At 40.7% G+C, this 25,524-nt stretch overlaps 1 protein-coding gene across 1 annotated transcript in view; it reads left to right on the plus strand.

Annotated features, from left to right (window-relative positions):
• The window catches only part of ABTB2 (ankyrin repeat and BTB domain containing 2), a 141,498-nt gene that overhangs the window by 64,290 nt on the left and 51,684 nt on the right, over positions 1-25,524 (plus strand). The gene's annotated exons all lie outside the window — the stretch shown is intronic.

The following is a 25,524-nucleotide window of genomic DNA, read 5'->3' on the forward strand; positions in this document are numbered from 1 at the left end:
TGATTTTGGCAGAACAACCCAGCTAATTGCTGTCAACAAAAATTGGTCTTCCCTTTCCCTGGCGGTGTCCCTAGCAGGTGTATATCCCTCAACTTTCTCAACATTTGTACCGATGGAGCATGGTCAGTGCCATAAATCCAACTTCAGCTTGTACCACAGCCTCTCACAGAGCAAGGTAGCACTGCTGTAAAGAGTGTAACAGTTTGGGATTTGTTTGCTTTTGTAGCTTCTGGACATGGCTTTTCCTGTAGGTCTCTCATGACTCTTGAATGCTCAGAGAGAGCCTGAGGCCCCAACCTTATAGTAGGGCTTACAGTGATAGAGCCTGTATGAGGTTTTGCTTACAAAAAGAAGGAGAGAATGTTTTTAAGGAGCGTGGTTCCTTTTTGCCTCTGCTGCACACAGATCTTGCATACAGATGTTACTTCAGAGCAAACTGTGCAGCCACCCTGGTTTCTAGCTGCTTCCGAGCGCTTGCTTTTCTGTGTCTCATGTATCTATTCCTATATGCACTCTTGTAACTCAGAAGGGCTGTTCTTACAGGTTCTACAATGAGAGTTATTTTCTGGGACTTTCAGGAAACTTTTGTCAGAGAAGAATAAATGTCATAGAGAAAACTTGTAGCTAGTCACCCAGCCACGCTGTGTTTTCTATATGTTTTTTTATTATCCATATGGTTTTCACTAAATTTGCTTCAGCTGTGATTTATTTTAATCTTCTGCTCTGGTATTTACTGTTTAAGACTGTATATTCCTTGCATTTTGTTGAGTGTTACCTCTTGTCATTTCACTGAGGTTTGGGATTATTTTGAGGTGACATCCAGGTGTTTGTCTTTCTCTGGAGTACGTGGCACCTGCTGGCCACCTCTCAGTCAGCCGCAGGTTCCCAGAGCCTCAGCATCTCTCGTTTTACTTGGAAAATTCTTCTCACTGCCTTTTTTCTGTTACCATTACATCTCTGAACCTGAAGAAGTCATGAAATCCAAGATATTCTGATTTGGAACAATGTTTGATATATTGATCACACACTGATTTTTAGCATTTAATGATACAAAACGGAAGAGAAATTGGGAAAGAGAATGCTCTGCCAGGCTACCGAAAGGATTAGCCAGGGCAAAGACTGAAAACAGTGAATACCTTGGGATAAAGCTGCACCATGAATGCCAAGTGGCACAAGTGATATATCTGTCTTAATTCTCATGCATTAATGCTCGTTTTGAATGCCCATGATGTAAAATTTGTAGATCTCATAGAGGAGAGCAGCAGCTTGTGTAGGTGTCAGCTGAAAGGCCTGCCTGCGCTGAGCAGGACGGCAACGGCCTGGGCTACCAAAGGAGGAAGGACCGATTGAGCCATGCCGACAAGAATGTGGCTCTTCAAGGGAGTGGAAGTCCTACTCCGAAGATACTTCTCCACAGAAAATATTAAGACAAATCCTCAGTCCTGTCTTCTCTAGTGAATTTTTCTTTTATTTTTCTTTTCTTTTTTCTTTTTTTTTTTTTTTTTTTTTCTGACTTCAGTGGTGAAAACTAGAAAGATGCCAATTTTGGTTAAGGCATTTGGGGATTTACTTGACACAGTAAGTACCCGTTTGGTGGAGTTCAAAAGCAGCTGAGCAGATCTTTAAATCTTTTCGATTTAATTCATTATGTGCAAGTTCTGGGGCACGTTTTCAGTGCAGAAGTTGTGTGGTGAAACAGGAGAGAATGTTTTCCCTGTAGTTTCGGATTTCTTCTCTTCTCCTGAACAGATGAAGTACAGCCATTACAGAGCCCTGGAGGTCTTTCCTTTTTCGCTGGTGAACGTGTGTGTTGGGGGTTTCCGTTCTGTCAGTACTGTGGGCTTTTTCTCACTCTCAATCTGTGGGCTCAGCGCTGGTTGCTTACAAGACCTGCTGTCTCACACTGTGTGTATTGTTTGGGCAGGAATTTCTCATTTGATTAACATATGATTCACGGGCTTGCTGTGATACCAGCTTATGTCATACGTATCCTGCTCCCACGCCCACAGAGTTCACTTGCAATCCTCTGCTTTGCTTGTGTTTGTTTTGCTTCTTTTGTAGTAAAAATGGGTGGCTGGAAACCTCAGTTGCGGAAAGCAAGTGTGGTCAGCGCTGACAAAGTTTTCTGGCTCTCCTTCCTCTCTTCCTTCGTGTGTATACATACAGAGCACAGCCTTGTCTTTCCTTCCTAGGCAAGGATCTGTTTACACTGTATCCCCTCTCTATTCCCTCTCTTCCCCAGCTACAAACACAAACCAGCACGAGCTTTGTGAGTGTTTGTATCTTACTGCAGGCTTTTCTGCGAAACTGGTGCAAAAGATACTGTCCCGGCTGCCAGTGCTTCAAAAGCAAACAGGGAGCCGCCTGGCTGGCCCTGCAGTGCCAAACAGGCTGATGTTAAGTTAGTGATGTAGTCTGACAGTACGTTCATACAGACCATGCTACTCTCGTATCTGAGCTTAATAGTTTTATCCTCAGTCATTCCTGTGCAACAGGGAAGTGCATGTTTCACAGAAATTAAACAGTAAGATTGTCTGCCATGCCCCGTTATCTTGAGACTTGAGCTTGTCCATATTGCCTGCTCATTGAGTTGGATCTTGCTTCTCGTCTTCAGTGAGCTGGCTGGCTGTCATTTAGGGAAGCTTTGCATTGCAGCTCTAGCCCTGGGAATAGTATTGATGTGACTAGCACCAGGCCCCAAGACAGCATCTCGCAGTTGCCAGCTAACCTCCGTGTCCAATTGCTACTTTTCTGCTGAGCATCAAATGTAAAGAAACCAAACCAAACTCTTGGTGAATGGTAGGTTGCCTTGTCAGTGGTGAGCAAAGTGCCTGGAGTAGGTTATCACCCGCATCTTCAAGCAGCAAGCAGGTGCCCATCAGGTGCTCTAGAGAACCTGAGCAGAATCCAGAGTCTGAAGTCTATTACCTAGACTCTAGTCTAAATCTAAAGTCTAGGTAATGGATTTCAGGACAGGTCTCAAGTACAGATATGCTGGCCTGGCTTTTGGCCTGGTGCTTGTTCTCACTGAGATTTATGGTAGCTGTTTTTTCTAAAATAAAACACTATATAATCATTTAGGCCATTTAATTGTTTGCAAGGCTCTATCCTCAAGCAGAAGAGCAGAGAAGCTAAGTGCTAGTTTAAAAAAAAAAAAAAAAAAAGTGACAGATAAAACCACAAAAGCTGAAAAAGAATTCGGAGTATAAATAACATTTTCCATCCCTTTTCCATGAGGCTTCATAATTCAGTTTGATGCTATTTACTTAGCAAAATACAGCAAGCACTTTTTTGATAGGAGAGTTTTTTATTCCAATTCTGTTAGATACCTCTCTTACTTTGGGGGTTGTTTTTCAGAAGATGTAGCATGAGCTCCAAAAAACTGCTTGACTTGCAATCCCAGACGGTTTAGCTGGTGAAAGATGTGTGATTGTTTGATTTGTGTGATTGATCAAAATCAATATGATTTTGATTCCCTTGGCAAGTACGAAGCAGGTGTTACTCCAGTAAAGCTGATATAAAATTACTTTGAGTTGAGAGTGGTATTAAGTGGAATATATTCACTGTGACACTTACCTTGCTTGTGTAGGCAATCTTGGGAAAGGTTAAAGCAAAGGCCCCCTAAGTAAAGCACCAGGAAAGAGAGACTAACAAACCCAGTGCCGAGAAGAGGAAGTTTGACATCTCTTCTGTCCTCTTCAATGTTTGCCATGACAGAGAAAACAGTAATTGTGTGAAGCTGCAGGAAGTTAGTGTAACAGTTTCATAAATAGCTCTGATTTTGCACAATATGACATAGGTTTGATCTCTTTGCGCTGCAATATAGTAAATGAGCTTTTAAATTGTATTTTTATACTGGAGCATTACAAATGTGGAAATGACAGCAAGAGATGTCTGCTTCCCTCTCCCCCCTTGCTCCCAGTGGCAGGAGTAACAGCTAGAACATTTCTTTTACAGATAGCTATCTAGATTTTATACGTGGCAGGGTGAGCTGTTTCCAATGATAGGCTGTAAAACAAAATAGTAATAAACTAGTCTGAAATATTTTGTTTATTATGTGGTGTGACTTATGGGTGTTCCAGAATCACTCTGCTTCCATAGTGCAGAGATGATGTTGAATAATAAAATAAACAAGGACAGTTTATTTTAAAAAAGGGGGGGGGGGAACTATGCAGCAGCAGCAATTGCTTTCTAGTTGGATGGGAGAACATATGAATGTTGAAAAGAGATTAAAGAGGCATTAGGGTGAGCCAAGAGGTTGTGCTATTTAAAAGAGCAGGGAGGGGAAACTCATCCATTTCACAGTCTGGCTGTGAGCCTGCCAGCCCTTAGTCATGGCTTTGTGAAAGGCAACAGGGAAGCTGAACTGACCATTCACTTGCCCTTATATTTAAGGAATTGCATTGGAATAAAAAATAAAAATCAGTCCCTTCTGCATGAAAAAATAGCTGTTTTTCATTGGCCATTATCGAAAAAGGACTGCTCTCTGCCTGTCACAAACTTGGATGTGATTTAGACTTGCAATGCAAGATACCCCCGGGGGGGGGGGGGGGTTGATACCCAGGTCCCCGCTGGGGTGACATCATTAACATCAGCTGAAGTTAAATTTGCTCAGGACCAGGCAGGAAATGTGGAAAACTGCAAGGAAAGAAATAATTTTCATTTAAAGATGACAACTTAAATCATGAACACAGTAATGGAGAGAATGACAAGTGAGCAGCATTATGCAGTTTCAGTCTGCACTGGTTCCACGTAAGAGGTGACAGCAGAGCACATGAGCACAGCTCAGCCGTGAGGCAGCGGTGGGGAAAGGCCTCTTCCTCCCCTAACAAGTTAAATGGATCACATGCTCCCTGCCGGAAGCTGCGGGGATTCATTACTCATTGCAGGATTATGGTAAACGAGCCTCTTTGGGTCCTCTGTTCTCCGAGCACCCGCAGGAACCTGTTCTCCTGTGGGACAGTTTGACTCTTATTTCATCTGCCCATGGCCCTTCGTCCAGGGAACTCCTTTTTCTCTCCATATTTAGCATGATTCATCTGGCTTTCAAAGCCAGTATTAAAAATAAAGCAGAAAAAAATCTTTGGTTGGTGAGAAATTTTGCTGCAGAAGTGAGCTTTTTGCAGAATATATTCTCCCGTATCAGATGCCTTTAAAAATGCAAATATTTAATAGAAATGCCCGTATTATTCCTCAGTTCATAGATTGAGAGGTGGGGGGAGGGAAAGAAGCGTGGAGTTGAATATCTCCCCCCAAGCACTTCTGAACAGAAGACCCAACCGGGAATAAAGCCCACGAAGTGTATTGCCCTGCTCCTGTGTTTGTAGCAGTGTCCTGCAGCACACCTTGTGACAGACCAGGAGTCTGCCCTTAGCCATTGCTGCCAGGCTTGGAGCTTGGAACAAAGTGAAGCTTTGTATAAAGCACAGAGTGAAGATGGCTGGTGAAGTAATATGAGTGTCTTTTAGTGAAACCACAGTGGATATTTTTTTCTAGTTGCATGATGGCAATAAGAATTTCCTAGGTATGTAACTGGTGATATTTTAAGTCATATGCCGGCCCCCCTGGCATGCCTAGGCTTGCCATTCATCTCCGTGCAGACTTCTAAAGGCCAAGAGAGCAGAGATAGATTTTAGCGTTAATTTGTTGTAAAATGGCTTCTTCAGTGAATAACTGGCTTTGAAAATGTTTTATATCAACACAAAAAGATTTCACTTTTATCAGGACACAAATTTTGCAACCAAGGTACAAGCAATATTCACTTTGTGTAAGTACATGGTGGATTTGGACAGGACCCTCTGGGGCCCTTCCCTTCCTGTGCCTTATGTTCTGATCAGGTGCAGAATCAGGGTTTCAGCTGTGAATCCCAGAAGTCTTTAATTGCAGTGCCTACCTTGTAGTTAAAAGACAATAAACGGCTTGTTTTTCAGCCAGTGCTTTCTTTTGAAAAAGCTGCTAACTTTTTGCCAAGGCTGTATCTGTTTGGTGCAGGGTTTTTTGCAGGTCATTGTCCTCCGCCCGCCTCTAAATGCTCTGAGGAAAAAGATGAATTCATAAAGTAGCCTGGTTTTGAGGCTCATATATAGCTTTATGTTTTATATAAAGCAATGAGCTAATGCTTGGCCTTTTGTGTAAGTGGATCCCAAATTTAATATTCCTAACTATAGGATCTGAGAGCTTTTGTCTGCCATGTTGCTTCCTTCCTCTGTATCTCCGAGTGTTTTGCAAGGCATCTCTGAGGCATCATAAATGGGAAGCAGATTGTTAACTGTTTTACAGATGAGAGAACTGAGGGATAAGCCTTAGTCACATGATTTAGTGGCAAACTGGAAATAAAGTCGGTATTTTTGCTGCTAGGTCCCATGAGCTACGTACTAAACCATGTTTTATTCTGCTATTGCCTTTGCAGCCTACTAATTCTTTTCCCACTATAACCTCCGTTTCAGCACAGCCTATACCTGTGTCAAAATAATTTTTCTTTACTTTTGAGAATAGAGAAGTTTTTCTTCAAAATCTCTACCCTCCCCCTGGTTTTTATTTCTAATCATCCCCTGCTGAAAAACTCCACATCAATCTGATCTCAGCTTGTCCTTCCAGCAGGAGAGAGGGGTTTGTAGCGGCCCCATCCAGAGCAGAGAATGTCAGCGCCTCTCTGGGTTATTTAAGATACATCAGCTATATAATAAATCTAATGTTGTCATTCTAATGGTACAATAACTTGGAAGTGAAAGAAGTCAGCTGGGAGAATATATGTGTACTGGAAAAACTATCCAGAATACTGTGCTGGAAAAAGAGTTTGGATGTTGTTGTGGAAAAATCTTGGAAGCTATTAGTCTGGTGCACAGAAGCAATGAAGCAAAACAGTGAGGGCTTGTTAATAAAGAGAGAGAATATGAAAGGTGGTATACGTAATACATAATATATTTGTTATATTATTTTTTTTTTTTTTTTTTTTTTTTTTTTTGGTAGTGTGGTAGGTCCTCTTGGAACTAACTCTTAGGACTAGGGGGGAAAATAACCCAGAGGGTAGCAAAAATAATACTGAAGAATCTACCTTTGAACTGACTTGTATTGAATCTCCCATCTGAAGACACTGAATGGACTATATCCGAATGGAAATGCCTTGAACTTTTAGGCGGGATATCAGGTTATGTATAGTAGATTGTGTAATGCTGCTTGCTGGAGATGTATTTGACCTGGAGACTGCATAGGTATCCTACATTCTCCAGTAACTATCCAAATACCCTTTTCCTGTTTCCTTCTATTTTCCCACCTTCTTCCCTAGAATATGTCTCACTTCTAGAGCACTGGATTTTCTGCTCTGCCAAGTCCTAAAGAAAGACACTGGGTAAGTGCTTTGATGCCTGTGCCTCTGTTTCTCCTGCTGAAAAGATAATGATACGATCTTTCTCTCACATAGAGGTAAGATAGCCAAAGAACAGTATTATGTAAACTTTCACTCCAGTTTCTGATTTACTTTAGGAAGAAGAAATGCTAGATTGCTCCAAAATGTGAAACTGTTTTCCTGCAAACAGGGTTTTAGGTGTATGCATTACATTCCAGAAGGAAAAGATAGGAGGAATTCTTTGTTTTTGTTTTTCAGTCTGTAGCTGAGAAGAGATTCAGAGACCCCTCTTCCTACTTAAGAAATGCTGAGTTGGAAGCGGTTCATAAAGGTTCCAGTTAGGCCTGACCCTCAAAACTTACTTTAATTGTATTTGAAGAGGAGCTGATGATGGTGTCTTATCTGAAGCCTAAAGTTTGACAAATACTCTGTGTCTGTGTAATGGGTCTGCATGATAGTTGGAAGTCCAGTTCTCAGGTTTCAGACTGTGTATGGGTTTAGGTAAAATCACATATTCCTTCTCAGTGCTTGGAGGTGAGAGGGAGAGATGCTAATAGATCTCAAGAGCACTTCCTTTCATTATAAAATATGGCAGACAAATGTTGGGCTAAAAAACGATGCAACAAATACACTTAGTTTTTGTTTATGGAGAAGGAATCAAACACTGGCCTGTTTGAGATAGATGACCTCTATTGCTTGATAACATTTCCTGCATTCTGTTTTTCATTACTATTTGCTTGCAAGATTTATAAATTGCATACATTAAAAATATGTACAGTATGAAGTATGGTATGGTTTAGACCCAACACAGACCTTAGGGGTGATGTGATCAAGCTTGTAAGAGCCAATCTCTTTTCTGGTATAATGAGATATAGTTCTTACTCAGGTTAATGGATGAGATCACTGAAATCAGTGAAGGCCCAACAGCTTCTGAAAGTCTGAAATGCCCTGTCTTGCATACTTGGAGTTATATTTTTCTATCCGAGGATGGCCTTTGGTGTTCACAGAGTTGTCTGGTACCTTGGAGGGAGCCTTTGCATTCTGGACAGATTTTTGGTGATTTAATGCAAACTTAAACTTAGATATTAAATGCTTTTGGTTCAGTATTGTGTCCTGAAACTTCCTCCAGCCCCAAAAGATTAAGAGATGATTATATTTTTCCAGAATCTCAACTCTGGTTGGAGATTACTGGAGCTGTTTAAGAGGATTCACCACTATAGGAACTGAATCTTCAGAAGCTGAATCTCCTTTCAGGTCTTCTTTCTCAGAATGTTCCAGTTTGTATGGGGTGGGGGGACATGGCAAAGGTAGAGAAAGTATATTAAAAATCCCTTTTACGTTTGTCTGAAGATAGAAAGAGGGCGTATGTTCTTGAATACGATTTCTCTATAAACAGAAAGAACTCTAGGCTTGCATGGAGGATCTCAATGAGTTTCATGGAAACCTATCTTCCCGTGTCCTGACATTTGTACTGTATTACGGAGTGAAAACAGCATGTGAGTGAGCAGAGAATTTCCTACCTTTTCTTGTCCTCAGTTGCAGAACTTCTTTTTGTTTTCTGTAATGTAACAGTGATGTTTGCACTTCTGAAGCTTTAATCTAAGCATTGCAGCATGTTTTACGATGACCAGTTAGTCAACACGTCTACATGAGGAATGTAAATAATACTCAGAGATCGCATTTTTTTTCCTTGACTGCCCTGTAATAGCAGCCTTTGCAGGTGAATATGGCAACTCTTAAGAAGTACATAGCAATTTTAGATAACAGTTTAGGCAGGGAAATGAAGAAAATTGTAAACTACAGGGGCCACAAGTGACTTGAAGCAGGTGGAAAGATATTGCCAGTGTTTAACTGGATCAGAATTTTTCATTAATACTTCAGCTCTCAGAAAACATGTGACATGAGCTGAAGAGTTTTGCCTCAGAGAATGTGTTATGCAAAGTCACCACATTAGGAAATAAATTAAGTGGGCAGTTAGAAAAAAGTAGCCTGTGGATTTTGTCAAATGTCAAATTCTGTAGCGCTTTTCTCCTTGGGCATGACTAGACTGAGCATGAAAGGCTCACTTCTAAATCCTGCGTCTGCACAATTACATTAAAATTTTTACTTTCACCTGGAAAGGATGGTACAAGAAATAGCTTTAGACTGTGTCTTCATGGCTGAAGTACTATAAAACAATCTCCTAACTGGAGATTGTCTAAAGTGATTGGTCTCTGCCAAGTATTTTAAGCCAGTGTGAAGACCTGCAGAATCTCATCGGCACACTTTGGTGGTGTTGGACTATGTGCAGCAGCCAAGCCTCCTGCCTTGCCAGCAGAGGCACTGGCTGACCCAGCACAAGTACTGAGATGATGAGCGTAGGCTCTTCCATGCATCCCGTCCCTTTCCGACCATGTTCTTAGAGAGAGTGGAAAGATCCTCAACAGGGCCAGGGCTTTAATGAATTATGCACTGCAGTATGCTTAGGACTTGTCAAATACCTTAGTTCAGCCCTCTTAGTTCAGTCTCAGCATTGCCCAGATCATAAGAATGGCAGAATATTTCTTATGTGTGCAGGACAGTAATTTTCCCTTTTTAATTGACAGGACAGTATTGATGTGTGTGGGCAGCTACCGGGTGCTTTTTTTCCTTTCACCTTAGCAGTGGCTGTATTTCCTTGGTCTAGGAAGTGTTGCCCATGAATTAACTTGTGTCATGTGTGAAGAAGGTATCGTTAGATGCTTCCAGATAAGAGGCATCTGTAGGACTGCTTTGGAATCAGTGATGTCATGCCAGCTCCATCAGAGAGTTTGTGATTCCTGGCTGTTTAGGTCCTCATAAAATAGATAATTGATCGATTGTGCTAGATGTGAGAAATATCTTCCCAGTGAAGTCAGGAACACACGTGCTTTGACTGTGTGGATATGGGAATAAAAAATTATTAAATGAGCTGTCATGTTGTAACTAGATCAGCACAGTATTGCTGAATACTTGAAAAAAATACTTGAAAAAGTATTTTTTAATTATGATTTTTAGTAAAATATTTAAGCATCAACTGGACTTTTTGCATGTGTTATGTTGTGTTTTCCTTTTTTAAATACAGTGCCACATGGAGAATTCCTTATCAAGTATGTCTATGTAGACAGATGTATAGCTATGGCACTGTGGCACTGTACTCAACTCTAACTTAAGTAGACTTGCTAAAATAGCTGTATGGCTTTTGAATTGAAGCTGCCTTGCATTCATCTGTCTTAAAGCATGAACTGAGAAAGCTCTGATTTGATTGCACCGTTTTTATAAGCACTCCACATTAGCAAGTAGTGACTTCAGGTTCAGCTGGGGGCTCTGACTAAGGGAGACACTGCAATTTCTGGAAGTAATAGCAAGAGAAGCTCCCTTCCTGAGAGTCTTAAGACTAAAGAAATAAGACAGCAAAGGAGTAAAGAAAATAAATACTTTTATTGTTCTTTACAGATGGTAAGCTAAGAGGAAGAGAAGCAGACTTGCCTCTTGTCTCTAGTAGAGCTAGGAAGAGAACCCAGACCTCCTGCAAAACCATTTCACCCTGCCTGTTTTACCAAGCAACTTGTTAATTTGAGAGTGATCTAGTTCCAGTTCTCAGGCTATCTAGGCTGATGTAATATTTTGGCTACGATGAGGTGGATCATAATAAATTTTTTGGAACCTTTTCCAGTCCTCTGTTTCTTTTCTTATAAACAACTTCTTGCACTTGGCAAATTCAATCCATTTCAGAATGCCAAAAGTAAGGATAAGTTTTCTACTAATTTCTAAAAGTAAATCGTTTTTTCCTCTAAAAGGAAAAGAAATAAGTTAAAAGGATCGTATTTAGCTTATAATTTTGTGTATTTGAATCACCAGTGCTTGTACATCAGAAAAGTCTCTATTACTTCTGCAAGATATGACAATATGACAATGTAGTTATACCAGCGCTGCCATTTGTGTATTTATGCAGTGCTCATGTTGATTCAGGAATTAGTGTGACCAAAGTTAAGCCTGCTGAGTGAGAAGGAAAACAGGAAACAGAGAGATCTCTCTATTCCCTGAATTACGATACAGGTGCACAAATACTAGTTCTGAAAAAAGTGGAGGCCAGAAAAACAAAGGTTAAAGTCCAAGGAGGCTGACAGGAACGCATCAGCTTTGATATTGGAGGTAATTCCATGGCAGTTTGGAACCACTATGGCAATAGGTGGTAGTGCGAATATCAAGCCCTCAGCTCATTTTTCGTGCCCTAGGCCTCTTCTGTGTCAGTCTGTATGCAGTGGGTAGTGCAGAGACATATGGGAGCAGTCTGGCCTGAAGTGTGTTGCAGCGATGGTCTTTCATTGGGTCAGAAACCTTCAGAAAGGGTGAGAGGGGATTCCGTCTCCAGACAAAGAAAATGGGCTGTAAGTGGCAGTCACCCGTGGGGTAGGTTGATGTGAGAACTGTCATTTCAGTATCCCATGTTGTTTATTTGCACTGCAAACCCCTAGCTAGCTGTGAGAACAGCTAGGGGATAAAAAACTTGTTTTCATTGACTCAAGTATTCAGGCACCTTATCTAAGACACAAGTAGAGGCTGAGGTTGCAAACACAAGCACAGAGGAAACATTTCTTTTGCTCACTCTCTTCTTTATTTATTTATTTTATTTTGGACAAGTAATAGATACTTTTTTTTACATCTTGGAGAGGAGAATAGTAGGGACTATGATAGCTGTGATTCTTTGACCTATCTCCTGCCCTCAAAAACTGCAGCTTTTGCCACCTGTCTGTGACATAATGCATTTTTAAACACTATTAAATACAGCTCTAGAAACTGCATGTCACCAAAACTGACAAGGCTGGGTTTGACTCACACTGAAGTCAGCAGGTTAGTTTGGTTGGTTGGTTGGCTTTTTGTCTGTACTTAATATTTTGCTCGATCATCTTTTTTTGATAAAACTTCAGTTGTCAGGTTCAATCCAAACATCTGCTTTTTTTGCTGCGGAATTTGCATAGTTTTATACTCCAGCAGTGTCCCCAGGTTCTGAAGAAAGCCCTTCTATCCAGTCCTTAGCCAGGAGGTAAGGACTGATAAATGTTAGCTGCAATCAGCAAGTTTGGCAGTAAAAATGAGATTACAGGGAGAAAATCCAAGAGGGAGTGGAAGAAGCCTCTCACCTGTGCTCTAGAGATAATTTGGTGGACATGGTAATGATATTCTCAAGGTGAGATGAAGGAGACAGTGTACGCCTGAGAGAGAGACACTGCAAAATACAAATAAAATTATTGTGCAGCTGGAGAGCACAATTCCTACTGGCTTCATGGAGCACAGATATTTCCACATTAGTTGCTGTCAGCATGGAGACCGCTTGACATTATTAGGTCAAAGAAAGGTGCTAATCCATCACAGAAAATAGCTTGGCACTTGATCTGAATTCGTTTATCTTTGCTCTGCACAAATGCTTTGTTCCTTATCCTTCTTTGAATCAGGCCAGCCTAATACATTGGCATCTCAATCATCATTTGGCTCCTGCTGAGATGAAGAGGCAGTGGTCAGGCCTGCAGGGCCCTAACAGTAAATCAGTGATTTATTAGAAAGAATAGTGCAGGAAAGTAAAGAGGATGTTGAAGAAAATAGGTAGGAAGGAGAGAGTAATGCTTTTCTGTCCATGTTTGCCTGGTTGTTTTTCCCTGAGGAACTGTAAAAGAGCAAAACCAAACCGAGTATCTTAAGGTTTCAAAGCATGGTATTAAAAAAGGGCTCTTTTACATTTATGTCTCATTGTGATGGCCTTGAAACTAACCCACAAGAATAGGTGTGGAAACTGAATGGCTGCTTAGTTGGCTACAATGTACATCAGATTTCATCAGTATTAAGAGGAGCAATGCCCAAACTCTGTTGGCTCACCATTTGTTCGTTATGCTGCTTTTCAGGGATGAGGTGCAGAGACAATGACGTTAGTGTTAAAAAATATAGAATATTATGAGTTCCTCGAGATCCTGCAAATTTTTAGGAAAAATAAAATATTTTCAAAATACGTGTTAGGAGAACAGAAGTGACTCTTCCTTGTTGGACTGTTTTCCAGTCTTTCTCCCGTTCCATCACTATTTCCTCCTTGTGGTGACTTTTCTTTCTGGTCCTTTGACCAGAAAGGACCTATCCTTTGACCTTGTATCTATTCCCAAGCTCTATGCGTCGTCTTTACGCTCCTTTCCCCAGTACTTTTGTATTTCGTTTGAGGAAAAGATGGGCCTATAGTAAAACTGCAACTCCAAAAGCATCTGCACTCTGGACTGAGTTTTGGATCTAAGTGCTGTGTCTTATTCCCATTCTGATCTTTACTTGTTCCATATCTGTGTTTTGAAGTTCCCTTAGCTGACCTGCAGTGAAGTCTAGTTCTAGCCTTTACCAACTTGTCCTGTTTTAATAGAACCATCTTCATTTGAATTGTTTCTTTATATATTTGGTCAAAGAAAGAGAAGGTTTGCAGTTTGTGGGAAAGAGGTTCTCATATAGTGGAGCCTTCCCAAATATCTGTCTGCTGTGGTTCTAGCTTTTGCTTTCCTCTGTGACAATTAAAAAAAAAAAAAAAAAAAAAAAAAAAAAAAAAAAACTTTTTTTTTTCTTGGCAGCAATCTTGAGTTATTAATGTCACTAGGATACAATGGTTGCATACAAACAGCTGGATCCAAAACGTGATTACTTATGTGATATGTGATTATTTATGTGGTATGGACCTTTTCAAGTACTTTCATGCTGTGCATCTCTGTTACACAGCAGCAGAGATGTTGCACGATGTCGTCTGAGAGAGAACTGCAATGTACATGGCATTGTCTGGGTTCAGCAGAGAACCAACGAAAGAAGAATTCAATTTCGTCTTACAGCCTGATGGCTACAGATGTTTTATAGGCAGAATTTAATGCTATGATGATTTGTTTTAGAAAAGTTTTTTCCAGCAATGATATTTTTCTTTACTAAAAAGGCTGGCTCTGAGAGCCAACTCTCCTTCACCTCCATCAAGAATTGTAGGAAGATTACATGAAATCTTAATCTTCAAAACTAGTGTGAGAGATGCTGGAATTTTTCTGTGCCACAGGACCCTCAGAATTTTCCAGCAGTGATGGAGATAGAGTTCAGCTGCTCTTGTAGCAAAAATATAAGAAATGCCACCTGATTTTACAGTTAGCAGCAGGGGGGTTATAACATTCAGAGAAATATTTTTGGTTCTCTCTTGTAGACATTTGTGATACAACATTACAACTCTTGCTTATTGTCTTTGAGAACAACCACCTCTGTATTTGGGTTGCTGGCTGCTGTCTTCCCAAAGCCATTCTGGCACATCTGTGCACGCTTTCTGGAAGCTATGCAGTATTATTCCTTCTGAGGACGTTGTCAGTGTCCCTGTGTGTGTGCGGTGTTGTGAAGTAATGTGAACCTGTCTTGCTCTAAAAAAATACCTGCCTCTTACTTCTGTCATAAGGTAATTTTTCCTGTTTTTCCAGCCTTTCAGCCGAAGGAGGTCACCTGAACAAATAGTTATGTTCAGAGTAGCAAGAAAATAACATTGACAATGACCTGATTCTCTCTGTTACTAGTTTCAGCTTTTTTTAATATCGCTTGGTAGGAAACAGTATAACTGCATTTTTTCCATGCGATAGAGCCTTAGTAAAGCAGCGCACCAGCAAAATCAATTTTTAAGTGCTTGAATCCATTGCACAGCTATGGTGCACATGTATAATAAAGATATCAAAACGTACTTTCCCTGTTTAAAAAATATTAGAGATTCTAATTTTACTTCTCTAACACAGATACCATGTTAGAAATCAGAGACATGTGGTAGTGTTTCCAGATTCTTCAAAGAACCATGCCCATCCAGTCTGAGCACTATAAACAGTGTTGCTATTTATACTTACGCCAAAAAGAGGCTGTTCTGTAATAAAAATACAGGCGATCTATTTTTTCTTTAAGCTATTTAGAGTATTAAAACAATGCTGCAGATCCATTAATCTGAGTGGTTTCCTAACGAAGTATTTAGATCCTAATGTAAATGTCTATAAATAATACAGTGGCAACAACATTCTTTTGAAAACAAAACTCAAAGAGGTACTGTTTGAAAAGTGAATACTTGCTTAGGGCGGTTATATTTAGAGCCCTAATGGAAGTACACATGTTATGCTTTTTATACAAAATATAAATGGCTACAACCGAGAGACTTAGACTTTGAAATGCATTTGGCACTTTAGCAGTGTAAAGGACAAGACAAAGTCTTGTAGTGTATTTTTTTTCTTTTTTTGCTAGCTTTAAAAATAGTGCAGAATTTTTATGGTATCGATAGTACTAAAGAGTACATTTGAAAATTGCCATTGTATCTACTGTTGTTTCTAATTGGTGTTAGACCTTGCAAGGCTGGAATCCGGGGAGAGTGTATACGTTATGATGATGAGTTTATGATGCAGAACAAGAGGGGAGAATGTAGATATGGATGTGGAGAGTGAAGTGGGTGCCAGAAGCCAGACAATTGGGATACATCATGGAAGAAAGCCAAGTATGAATGTAGATGGTATGAAATAGTCCATTAGAAGTACAGATAACGTGAGAAACAGGCCAAGATACTGCAAAGATAGAAGGCAGAATTCAGGACTTGGTCAGTAAGTGGATTTCCTCAATTCCAGTTCCGAGTTTCTCAAAACAATTGGTCATTGTTTGTAAGGTCTCCAGGATGCTTTGATGTAAGGAAACAGAATTGCAAAATATTTTTAGTGGTATGAAAATGATTCGCAGTAATGTGGAAAAAAAAATGGTCTGCCAAATACTTTCAGGAGTGTTTGTTTGAGGAAATCAAAATTAAAAGAGGAATAGCTTCTATTCTGTGATAGAATTGCTGCTGGTCTTTAGTTCTTTTCAAATATTGCTGGTCAGTAAATAACCCAGTCTAATGGCACATGGATTTTATTTTCAGGTATGAGCATTATTTTCTGTGTGGTGAAGGTTTATGTTTATACTTGTCCCCCAAACTTGCATTCAGCCAACCTAATGTGGGCTCTAGGCAGTTCTTAGATAAAAATGACAAAGCTTGTGATTCATGAACTATGCATGCAGGTTAGTACTAGTGTGACCAGTTTGCTGTAGCTGTGGTGTCAACAACATCAGAGATTAGCTCTATTCATGAAACCTACAATATAGTGTCTTTTTTCCTGTAAACTACCCAGGATACACCCTTCCTAAGTTTTGTGTTGTCTGGTCAGTGACTCAAAACCTGAATCACTATCATTTACAAGTGTGGCATGCATGTGATCATCTCAGCGAGACTCCAGACCCTTGCCCTCTTGAGGTCAGACTTTATGCATCAAGTGAACTCAGGACTATGCTATGTTTTGTTTAGATAAAATTTTATCATATATTAAATGACAGATGTGTATTTTACCCAGACAAAGTCAAAACTGCTCAGCTGTGCATCATAGGGCTTGCATTGCTGACAGTGGGTGGAGATGATCTTAGACTTATGTTAAAAAAAATACTGCTTTAGGATGCTTCAGAAGCAATAGTTCAATTACTCTTGCGTTCCTGTTTGTTTATGACTTTTGTTAAAATGAGCATGGAATAAACAACTATTATGATGCTTTGATATTTTAAGTCATTGATTGATGCAACAGCCAGGAAGGTCTTAATGAGAACAGATTTTATCTGGCCATTTAAAGAAAGTGATGGGTAGGGGTCGCATAGTAAGTTCTGTAAGTTCTTTTTAATGATTACTCTGGACTAGGTGTGTGTTGCCATGCAGGTCGGCATCTGCAGGCTGATCGAGCTGCATAGCCTCCCCTGGCATTAGCCTTGCCTGTGGAGGCATGCCTGCACACTTGCGTGTCCTGTTCGTGGCTGCACATTTAATCCCCCTTTACAGAGCAGCTACATCCACCCTGCACTCTCTTCTGGAGTAAAAGCCCTTTTAATCCAGAGTGCTTGCTTGGTACTGGGAGTACACTGAGAAGCAGTTGCATGGGATTATTCTGGAGTAGCTGTCTTGGTCAGATTCTCCATCTAGACATCCCCTAAGAAAAGGAACTTAGAGTGACAGAGGATACAAATTTATTATCCTCTTCGTGTTTGGCAAGCATACTGATCATTGGATGTATAAATAGGAGAATTGAACACAAGTAAAGAGAGGTCATTATGGCATGTACAAAGAACTTAGTCAGATGACATCTGGGGAACTGGGCATGATTCAAAGCCCATATTTCAGGAAGGACAGTGAAACAATAAGAAATGGCTTAGAAGAGGGTACTGTAGAGGGTATTGGGCTCTAGCTAGTGCCTGCAGTTTTCCTAGACTTATGCTGCAGTCCCACTGGTTACTCCAGGCAAAGCTGCTTTTACTGTGAAAGTATCCAAGTCAGAGATCTCTAAGAAATTCTGAACAAATAGAGAAAGAGATACTAAGTCCGCCTAAGCTTTCTAATCCCCACAGTAATGGTACTAAAGAACTCAGTGTTTCTGGAGTTTCAGTCCTTTACTGAGCATGTTTCTTATTGTGATATTGGCATTTATTTTTTTAGTTTAGTTTTTACATGTTGTTTCTTACAGTATTTTTTTGCTGTGGTTGTCAGAATAACTGTCCCACTATTGTATCCTCATGAAAATCTATTATTTGCCTTTCTTAATCCTCTAAGTCGGGTAAAGCTTCTCTTCTTGTAGGATCAACTTGCCTGAGGTGGAATTACACATTATCACAGTACTGTTTCCTTTCATCTCAGAAGTAGCTGTGTTTCAGAGAGCTTTGGGATAGTGGAGAGTTAAAAGGGATATGCAAATAAAAGATACACTGTTGCTAAAGGACAAAAAATTTACTATTGACACATACAGGAAATGAAGACAGCTGAAGCATTGAGTAGCATGGAGAAGTTAGATGAGAGTGAGAAATGAGGCAAGAAAGATGCTTCTGTTAGGCCGCCCTTGATGGGAATGAAGCAATATCCCCATTTTACAGATAAGTGAGCTAGAATACTGAGATTGAGTAAACTGCTCAGGATTTACACAGCTAGTTAATGACAGGTCTTTCGCCTGTGGACCACGCACGTGATTTTGGTTTTATGTTTCTTTCACAGTGTTCATGATCTGTTTATACTGTGCTTCATATAGCATTCTTTTTTTTTTTTTTTTTTTTTTTGATATTTGTAGCACAATACAGGACTTTTCTTTAATGCATCTTACTGGATCCTGAAAGTAAGAATCTTGGAAACATAGAGTGCTCAAATTATGGCATCGTGTGGGTCTTTGCCTACCCTCAGACTAGAAATTCAGTGCCATGAAAGCCCCATGGGCAAAATTGTAATGGATGAGCCCAGTTTTAAAGATGTACTTTAGCACATATGCTCCTTTTCAAAAGTAGCTGTAGTGATAGTACTAGGAATAATTTACAGTTTGTTAGATAAAAGTATGGCATTTTGCACTTTTTTTAGTGTACTAAGACTAGATCAAAGATCCTATTCTCTCTCTTATTATGACTAATAATAACAGAGATCTATCTAAAATAGATTGCTTAGATCCAATACGTAAAGCCTTGCAATCATGCCATTAATTTCAGATCTCTGGATCCAGGTAGGTGAGACAAATGGTTCAGTGCTGGCCACTTTCATACAGATGATGTCTGAGGCCATAGGGATTCTGAGTTGGGAGATCTGGACTGTGCAGAGAGCTGGTTCTGACACTGTGCAGGCTTGGTAAGTTGCTTCTCCTTTTTTCTCTGTTTCCTCATTAATAAAATGAATATGTGGACACTCACCATCTTGTAAAAGCACTAATACCTTTTATCTTGCAACATATGCTGCTAGTGCTGAAGATAAAATTTGCTATGCTTTCTGGCAGTCTTTAAAATATAAGCCATGTTCCTTTGAGGTCATGTTCAATTAAGCATTTGGGGCCAAGCGAGGTTAGTGGTTGTCCAGAAGACCACAGGGATATGGAAGTAGAATTAATGACTCAGTAAATACTGAATCAGTACTAAACCTAAGTCCTTCTGCATTTATAGTCATTTAGAATCTCAGATGTCCTAGTTGAATTCCAATAGTTATAGATACTTTCTACCTTCTCCCCTCTAACTTCCAACCCAATTCTACCATTTTCATAGCAAAAGTGAGGCAAAGTGCGTTGAGCTTTTGAAAGTGTAGTATTAATATAAGGCATAATTAGGAGTAAGTAATTCACTAGGAGTAAGGAGGCAGTTAAGGGTTGGCAATGACTGAGAGTAGGCTTCTGATCTTTCTGTATGGCAGTGTGTGCAGAATGGTAATGTAATAAGACTCATACCACCGCAGAATCTGTGAGCTCTGGTGCTTTCACACACTTCCGGAACATATGGTTTTGCAGTGACTTGGACCCCAGAAAAGGAGTAAGGGATTTTCAGAATACCTGTAAACTCTACTTTGGAGCATTTTGATACTTCAGTCAAGTAACTTCTGTTGACATAGAGCTAAAGCAAGTACTAGACTGCGTGCTTTAAGACAACACTTCTTTCTAAAAACATTATTTAAGTCCAGGCAAACTACTTTGTATTGTAACGTGAGCACCAAGAACGAAGAACAAAGACTCTGCTTGTGCTTCAAGCTCAGTATGCTGTATGTGGATGTCATACAACTTTCTCTAGGATGCCCTGCCCAGTGCTTTATCTTTTACTTTCACTTCTCGTTGCTATTCAGGTGTGCAGCTGCTCTTGGTGCCAATCCTTCCTTCCCAATCCGTGGGCAAATGCAATATATCTAGACTTACATAACTGCTGGTCAATCCCATCCTATAACTTTGCATGCCGCAGTGCACCCCAAATACACCAGTAACTGGTCTGCACAGTTACCCATGGCATCACAGATCTCCCATTGTATTAGCCCAGAGATTTCCTTCATGGCAAACTGACAATTCTGTCTACTTGTATTTGTGCATGTGTTTGTGAAGAGGCTTAATTTAATATGTCTACAAGTTATGAGACCAAGAACAAGAAACTTACAGGAGCACTCAGTGATTTGACCAGGTATCTCCAGAATTGGCCAATGAAGACAGCAGCACTTAAATGGAGAGATTCAGCTGAGCACTTGCAGAAAATGTAAAAATCTCTTCTGTAGGTTTACGTCAGTTGGTTAGAGCATGGTGGTAATAATGCCAAGGTCACGGGTTCGATCCCCATGCGGGCCACTCGTTTGAGGGCTGGACTAGATGGTCTCCAGAGGTCCCTTCCAACCTTACCAATTCTATAATTCTATGATTCTATCTGTGCTGAAGCTCCTCCATCTCCTTCTTTTCCTCATGTTTTGAAATACAGTATTACTGTTAAATGCGGGTGCAGATACAAGCAACTGTGTTTGATTTTTCTCACTCTTGATGGAGACAAACTGAAAGAGATGCATGCCTGCTTTATACCAGAAGCACATTATTTTCCTATACATTAGCAATTTTATGCATTGTTTCCCAATAAACAAGTCTTTCTCACAATGTGTAGCATGACTGTACTTTATTATAGAGCCTGACATGTTTAGACTTGAGTATATTGTATGAGGAATACTGATTGCCTGATTTTTGTTCCTCTCTATAGCAAGCTAATTCTGACAGAATGTATTTCATAAAATCAAGGAGGGCTGAGTTCTCTTAGCAGTGTAACAGTAGATCAGCAAGGAGAAAACACAGGGCTCCGGGAATTGGCACTGATTCTAGGTAGTGGTCTGTACTCTGTGTCCATACTGAACTGACTGGCAAGAGGGACTGTGTGGCATTGTGCTGCTTGGTAGAATGTGAAACAGAAAACAAGGAAAGCCTTGAATACTCATTGCCATGAGGAATTGCAGGACTTTGTGCAAGGTGGCAGCTGTCTTGATGTCACAGCCAGTTTCCAATGTGGGAACTGCATCTGCAAGTGGATTAGGTTTTTACTGGGTAAAATATTGGGGCCATTGAAATCGGTGGGATTTGGCCATTCTCTTTGGTGGAGTCAGGGCATCACCACCTGACTTCAAAATTTTGGGCGTTTCAAATCACAACTCAGTTCTTTGGGATCATCTGTCTGTCCCACCTCTGCAAATACTTCTTACAGAAATTATCATAAGCTAACCATTGAAAAAAGTATGTCGATGCTGGAGACCATGACCATTTGTTCTTATTTTTTATTTCCTAATATATTTCCCCAGCATATTCATAGGAGCTCTGATTTCACGTACATGGCTTTTTGCAGTAGTAAGGGCTGTTAGAAACAATTTGTCATATTTAAAGATGATCCTGAACTTTTTGAGTGCTTTAATTTCTGGCTTGTTTTCTCCAAATAGATACTTGTCTCCAGTTGTTGTGATTTTGCATTATAGTAGTGATCAGTAATTGATCCCTGATGTTTTAGGTGTAATGCAAACACAAAGAAATTCCTGACCCGGAGATTTCTCTTTTTTGTTGTTCTGACCAAGGGGAAAAGTCAATACACATGGTGTTTGTCTCATAGACTTAACTATGTTTATCCAAAAAAGACCTCTTTTTCTTTCTCTGTAATTTGCTCTGTACACCTTTGTCCTAATGAGATTTGTAATTCTTTGCTTAATCTGTCATAAGTACAGAGTCTTTGGACTTCAGGTTGCACATTTCTAACATGACAGAGTTAGTACTCTGGGCAATTTCTGTGAGGAAGCCCAGACAGCAGATTTCAAGTACTTTTCAGACAAGTCTTCTTGGCTCTTTGCCATTTGTGGTGGCCCCATCTTAACCTCCAGACATCATGTAAGAGTTTGAAAATCCTCAAACAGCTGACATGTTAATCACTAGGAAGTTGTCTCCCAACATGAAGGATTTAGATTAAAGTAGTTGGTATTGAAATTAAGAAGGTACAGAGAAATTCATTGAAGCAAGGGAAAGTTGGCGGCCAGTCCTTTTGCATGAATGTAACAGGCAAAGAGCATGAAGTGTGGAGGTAACATGAGCGGTTTAAAAATTAACTGAAATGAGATTATGAAACATTTAAATCTTAAAATTCAGTTAAAAACCTATGTGTTTTCATCTGTCTTGGTATCAGAAGAGCAGAACTTGATAGCAGACTCTAAACAGAGAGCTCAACCTGCTGTTCCTTGCAGAAAGTTCCCCACTTGGGGGCTGGACTGATTGCTCAGCTCAGGGGAACCGCGCTGAGCTTTGCACGGGCCAGCTCATGGGAGCAGGCACCTTCTAGCCAAAGCTCTCAGCGTAACTGCTGCACCTCTCAAAGCGGAAAGATATCCAAGAGTGTGAGCAGACTTTTTCCGTGGACCTAGCTCAGACTGTGGAAACATTTTCAGTTGCTATTTAAAAGCTTCAAATTACAGACAACAATTTCAAAATCTTTAGGCAAGCAGAATAATTTCAATTTAACTAACTGCCTAGCTGGAACTTTACCCAGTCGTGACTGCTTTTTAAGAGTATTGGCAGCAAATGCCCATGAACAGGTTTTGTATATTAACTGAGGTAGAATAAATATGCCTTTATTTCCAGCTGCTATTTCAAAGGCTGTGGAGACAAACTGTTAGCCAACGACGTCTTGATTGCAGCGCTACGAATGTGCTTTCAATTGGGCTGCTATGAGGGGTTACCTCGCTCTAACCTAGAGAGGTGACTTCTTAGCTTGTTGCGCTCTTTAGGTTTGATCTAAGCCACACTAAAATTAATAGACCCTTACTAACTTCACCTGGACTTGAATCTCCTACTTAAATTTTGGATAATTAAAAAAAAAAACAAAAAAACAAAAAAAAGTGACCAGACTGCCAGGGTACAGCCAGGGTTAAATGTGAGGCATACAACATAACCTACACCAGCGAAAATATTTCAAGAGCAGTGGTATACCTGCCGGGGTGGATTGCTGCTGCGCCGTAATTAGGTGGTGTTGCATGGGGGAGACACATTCTTGAGCTTCATGAAGCAAATTCACAGCTTTAACATAATTTCAAACAGAAAGAAAGTGTTTAGACATGAATTGATTTATTTCAGTTACAGCTCTGCTTGTTCAGTTAGCCTTAATTAAGACCAGCATTGCCGCAAATATAAAAATACAGATGCCCCTCCAGTTCATGCCTTCAGAACATCAGTTATCCGTGAATTTCTCCGTTTCGGTGGGAGGAGAGGTGAGAGCAGATGCCACCGTGTGGCACGGCTGACGACAGCCCTAGGTGCGCCGTGGTGCTGTGGGGTGCGTTCCTGCTTCGCCGCCCGTGCGGCAGCTCCTGCGAGAGCGTGGCGAGGAGCGGGGCTCTGCGCTCCCGGGCCTGCTGGAGGCCGGCCCGAGCCGGCGAGCCTTCGTGAAGGGTCGCGTAAGGAGGGCCTGGTGCAAAGCCTTCTGCCACCTGCGGGGAACTGCCCAGTGACATCCCAGCGCTTTGGCTCATGTCCGGGGCCTCAGTAACTTCCTTATTTCTCCCTCAATCATAGGGATATCCCTCAGCTGTAGCGAGGCAGGTGAGAACATATATCTTATCCATGACTATCTTGTATGAGCAATTTTTCCAAAAGCAAATAAATCGTAACTGTTTCCTCTCACCCACGACACCTGGCAAACTATTAACTGAAAAGCTCAGAAAATGTTTCATTTGTGGGCCAGTCTAATTTATTCTACAAATCTTATTTTTAGTTCCCTGATAGAAAACAGAACCAACCGAAACCGGCTGGCAAAGGAAATGTGCACCTTTCCCCCTCCCCCCCCCACTCCTGCTTGGTTTATTAATGTAACAGCCAGTTTCTTATTTCACTTCTGTAGAGCTATGCACCTCTATTTGAAATTTTTGACAGATCAGTCTATTTTCATTCTCCCTCTGTCATAAATTCAATCCATATGTCTTAAAACATCCTTTCATGGTATTAACGTGGAAAAGGAAGTGGCCTAGGCTCTGTATAGGAGGCTACAGTGTATTTAGCGAGCTCTTCTAGTTTGCATGCAGCCAGACCCTCTGTTAGTTCTTAAAGCCTCAACTTCCTAATTATTCAGGTTGCAGAGGGGATTGGCAGAGTTTTCTCTGCTAACTAACAGTAATGTACAGTGGAGAAGCACAATGAGATAAATCATTCTCTTATCCTCAAAATGTCCAGGAAGTTTTTGATGTAATCCTTGGCTTTGCCACCAAGCAGGATGCAAAGAGGATGTGAAAAGGGTAGGAGAGATCAATTCAGTATAAAATTTCAAAAGAAAACGTCAAGACAAAGAAACAAAGGTCTTTCCCAATGTGCTGTAGTTCAGCCGACAGGGTTTTGTTTGACAAGAGTTCACAGCACCTAAGTGACAGAAGGTCACTGCAACATGAACAGATTATTTCCGCAGCTAGCACTGAACGGTGGGAAGGGAATGTAGGTCTGAACTGAATTTTATTGGTGTGCCTATGCAAGGACAAAGATTAAAAATAAAAATACAGGGTGAAGCAGGGTAAGAGAATGGGAAGAAGTGGATTCTAGGAATTCTGGTGTGATATCAGAAAAAAACTCAGGCCTGGGATATATTGCTGGGATTGTGTGATAGATTCATAATTAAAAAATGTGGTAGCAACTAAACAGCAAGATCTGGGAGCACTGGCTGATGTGACTGCAAAAGGCTTTTCAGAACCTACCTGCGCTGTGGATGGAGTGTCACACGACATTTCGTTGGCTCTCCCTGTAGGCTGCCACCGTCTTGGACTCCCCTGCTGCAGCCTCGGTCGCATATCCCTGCTCCCTGCTTCACATCACCTGTAGAGGTCACGTTCCCACCCTTTGCTCTGCGTCTCATAGAGTAGTCGTACTGTCACAGGGTGAAACAGTTTAGCTCACTAATTTGAAGAAAACCTAATCAACTAACTGGCTTTTGGTAGAAGGGAGGGGAAGATGATATTATTCTTTTGGCCCCATACGCTGCACTAACTTGCAATGTGGCTGCAGATTTGCCATGCTCAACCCAAAAACGAGGGATGGAAAGCATGGCTGTGGGGAGGCAAATGACTTTGCCCCTTTTGATGACAGCTTTCATCTTAACATGAAGCCATATGTCAGATTTTTTGTAGTACCCGCAGTCTTCGCTGCCATTCCCACCCAACTCACACAAATGACCTCTAGTTTGCCAGCAATACAGAGAGTTGTAAGCATATGCATGAAGCAAGCTGGGATCCCAATCACAGCCACGCAAAACTGCTTGCAGATCAGTAGTACAGTTCAGTTACTATGCATTAACGCTCATGTTTGCAAAAAGAAAAAAATGCTTTGACATATCCT

This window comes from Rhea pennata, chromosome 5 (genome assembly GCF_028389875.1).
Source record: "Rhea pennata isolate bPtePen1 chromosome 5, bPtePen1.pri, whole genome shotgun sequence".
Lineage (NCBI taxonomy): Eukaryota > Metazoa > Chordata > Aves > Rheiformes > Rheidae > Rhea > Rhea pennata.